The sequence below is a fragment of the Tupaia chinensis genome, unplaced genomic scaffold (assembly GCF_000334495.1).
Source record: "Tupaia chinensis unplaced genomic scaffold, TupChi_1.0 Scaffold000252_1, whole genome shotgun sequence".
NCBI lineage: Eukaryota > Metazoa > Chordata > Mammalia > Scandentia > Tupaiidae > Tupaia > Tupaia belangeri.
Window position 1 is genome coordinate 3,761,701 of NW_006159732.1, and position 4,242 is coordinate 3,765,942.

The following is a 4,242-nucleotide window of genomic DNA, read 5'->3' on the forward strand; positions in this document are numbered from 1 at the left end:
CCTGCTGTGTTCAGATTAAAAGAGCCCAAGAGAATGTCATGTTTAATACTGAAGAAGATTAATATGTCTGTGATTTTACAAAATTATACACTGGATGCATACTGTGAAAAGGAATACTGCACCTATAAAAATAAATAATAAACATTTTTATACATCTTTAGAATAAAGAGCTGACTCACAGAAATATGGAGATTTCGTGTTTGATTTCAGCTATTTTAAGAGTACAAGATTATGGGAAAGCAAAACTAGAAGCTAAGCCAGAGCTATAAGATTTCAATGAAAACTTTTATGAAAGCATCATAAAAACTGTAACCAGATTTTATTTAGCATCTCAAAGTGTGCATAAATACATTGGAGGCAATCATACATCTAGATTCTCTCAGTGAAGGTGTTCTTATTCAGCAAACCTTAGAAGCTGTGCTTATTAATAAAGATGGAAAACAACTTCTATGTGAAGTGCGATACTTTTGTACCAAAAGGTTGAAGACATCCGGGAGAATACTGGTGTCTTATTCTTGTAACTGTGTTTCTTGGTCCGATCCAAATAGGAGTATTTGTAACTGCTTCAAATGACAGGTTATTCTAACTAACCTGGATCCAAAAGACCACTCGACTATCCTAGCTATTTTCAGAGAGTGCTTATTAATGAATTCTTCATCAGGATAGTCATTGGTTGGCTCCGATCCCTTGATGTTTACAAGCAGGTTTCAACATAGCCTTTGCCAGAATATCACAGCACTGCCCTGGCAAATCAAGCTGTCCCATTGTATGTGATTCTCTGTGTCAAACCTTCCATTCTTCACACCTATCAAGCAAACAATTAGATAGCAGATAAATACCGTCCAGATAAATGGGTAACTAGTATTTACCTGGGGATCATAGATAATCTAGCAGATGCTTAGGAATGTTGGAAAGCTGCAAACACTGCTTTATTTATTTATTTATTTATTTATTTGGGGGAGAGGTTTTTGCTATAGGGCACGTGCGCTCACCAGCAAGACAGACAGAGAGACAGCGAGAAATCACCCCCCAGGGGGGATGGCCACGCCGCAATTCCTTCTCCATTCTCCTCTCAGGATCTTGGGCACGCACGCACACGCGCCCGGTGTGAGTTTTAAGCCACCGGGTCTGGGATGCAAGCCACGGTCGATTACGTGGGAGTCCAGTGACATAGCCATTACACTAACTGCTGGTCCCACAAACACTGCTTTAAGCAATATCCTGAACTGTTCAAATGTCAGAGGACAGGCAAGCAGGTGTGATACTGTCAGTGAAGAGTGCATGCTTAAGTGCAGCAATTTCTGAAAGAGTTATTTAAGGGAGAACATGGTTCTGGACAACATCCCAAGGTTTCTAAATCACCAGAAAGACTGTGGTGTTGCCATCTCCTTGCCGATGCTTTGTACAGCAGATTCTGTCTAATACCCAAACAACAAATGCCTTCAAAAAAATCAAGGACCAAAGATCAGCAAGTGGCATGATGGTTAAGGTGCTGGACTCCCACATGGCCGAATTGCTGTTCTAGTCCTGGGCCTGGCAGTTTGAAAATCACACTGAGCACGTTTGTGTGTGTGCCCAGACTCCCAGGAGGGGAATGGAGGAGAAGGGATTATGGCGTGGCCATCTCCCGTAGTGAGTGATTTCTCACTTTCCCTCTTGCTGTCTATCTCTGTCTTTCTCCAGCAAGCGAATGCATTCTGAGGGGAAGAAAAAAAAAAAAACTTTAAAAAATAACAGGGACCAGAGTTGAGCAGGCTCTGGCCCATACAGTTGCTATTGGATATAGTTTATTCTCAAAGAGATGTTCAAGCAAATGCTTTCTGAAAAGCAAGTCAGAGTAGAGCATTACAAGAAAGAAAGAGAGGATGACCTGGTTTGTTGATGTCTTTTCGAGAGAGAAAACCAAAACCAGTGTGGAGAAAAATGGTAATTACTGAAGAGGAAATATTTACATGTTTGAAATGTGTGTATGATTATTTGGAAGCTGGCAGAGTACACAGTCTTTATGTTGTTGTTGATATACTCTATGGAATTGTCCTTCTTTAGCACTGCTAATAAAGAAGTAAGCATGATGCTAAGGCACAGGAAACTGGTGAGGAAGAAATACATGGAATCATCAAGAAACCAGCGAGTTAGGCATATTAGGAAGAGCACCGAATTAGGAGCGAATGGCTAGATTTCAGCCCTCGCCTCATCACTAACAGTCAGGAGAAGTCTGCCTGGAGAGGAGATTCGATGCAAGTTAGTGCCTGCCACCTCCGAAGTCCCTTCTGATGAAAACAAAGGCCTGCCTGGGCACATGTGATGGACCCAAGGACAGCTAATCCATAGGCCAGGTGACAAGCTTTAAGATGGTCTGGCACAGGTATTGCATCCAAAACAAGTAACTATAAAACCAAATGAACCAAAAGTCCTTTATATCTATTTTTAAAGAGAGATTTGTTTTTCTTTTGTCCACAGGGCACACCCGCTCACCAGAGAGACAGAAAGCAAGAAATCACTCTCCGGGGGGATGGCCATGCTGCAATCCCTTCTCCTTCATTCTCCTCTCTGGATCTTGGGCATGCATACCCACACACCCAGTGTCAATTTTTTTTAAGCTACTGGGTCTGGGACTCTAACTGCAGCAGACTAAGTAGGAGTCCAGTGTAACCCTTACGCCACCTGCTGGCCCCCCGACAAGTCCTTTTCTCTTAGGAGGTTTGAAGGCAGGACATAAACAGAGTTAGCAATGGGCACTCTCTGAATCAACCACCGAGGGAACGAGTCAGCACAGACCATAATCAAAAGAGGCCATAAGTCAGCAGATGTCATAAAGAAGACTGATGAGTTACTAACCTGAGACAGCACATCATGCACACCCCTCACTAAGAGAACCAGAATGTGCCTCAGTTGCTTTCAACTCTAAAACCTTGTTAAATTCAGATGAGTTTCTCTGGGACTAAGTTTTTTTTTCTAAAATGAAAGAGATAGTTCACAAGATCATTTCTAAGGTCCTTCTACATCTTGCCTTTAGGATCCCATGAACCCACTAAAGTGTGATGAGATTAGCACTAAGGCATATTTCATATTACAGTAACTTCTCCCACATCAAGGGAAACAGGTTTTAAGCATGTACCTCTGCCTTGGTATGGAAATCCGGTGAGTATTGTAACTTGCCATAACAAGTAACAGGAGAGATGAAGATGGGCAATGTGGTGTGTGTGTTAGGAGAAGGACGATGAGTGAGGAGAAAGAAGGAGAATTAGTTAAGGTGAGCCTAGAGGCAGAGTGGGCTAAAGCAGTGAGGAACTGGATTCAGAGGAACAGAGCTCTACTGCTTCCTGACTGATCTTACTCATTTCTTGTGAGTGTGTGTAATGGTTCTGGGGCCTTTTCTCCACATGATGTTAGCACATGTCTGCTCAAATAAATTAATGCTCCCATGTCTACAGGCTCATTGGATGGGAATGACAAGCACACTTGCTGACTGGAATAAGGAGGAAAGGAAGGCAGAGACATTGCACAGTTTATCAAATCTGCCCCTGGCCACAGCTTCATGCATGACTGGTCCAGCCTCATCCCCACCTCTTTGCCTTCCCACTGCACATCATAAGAGCCAACATACTAAATTTCCTGGCAATTTATATCTCATGCTATTTCCTGTCTTCAATATTTCATGCATCCTCTTCTCTCTGCTGGGAGAGTCTTAACTCCCTTACTGGCAGAGTCAGCTCCCACATTTCCTTCAAGACCTAAATCAGAATTCATATCTCCTTAACTAGAATATAAACCCTGAGAGGAAAGGGCCTTTGCCGTCTTGTTCATTCTACACACCCAACGGCTATAACAGTGTCTGCTACCTAACAGCTCTCGGTGAGTGTTAGCAGAAAGCATAGATGGTGGCAAAGAAAAAGAAATCATTCATCCTGACACTTATAAAAGAACAAGAAGTTAGACTATTTAAGTAGGGCTTTTAGTCTAGATATATGATGATACTATAAAAAGTCTCTTAAAAAATTGAATCAAAGTATGAGTTTATTTCGGTGCAAAAAAATGAAATGCATGTACTTTTTTTTTATGGTACACATTTCTACTAACATTTTTGGGGGAGAGAGAGTTTTGTTTTTTGGGGTTTTTGTTTTGTTTGTTTGTTGGTTTTGTTTTTTGTTTGTTTGTTTGTTTTTTGCTATACAGTGTGTGTGCTCACCAGAAAGACACAGAGAGACAGAAAGTGAGAAATCACACACACACAACCCCCAG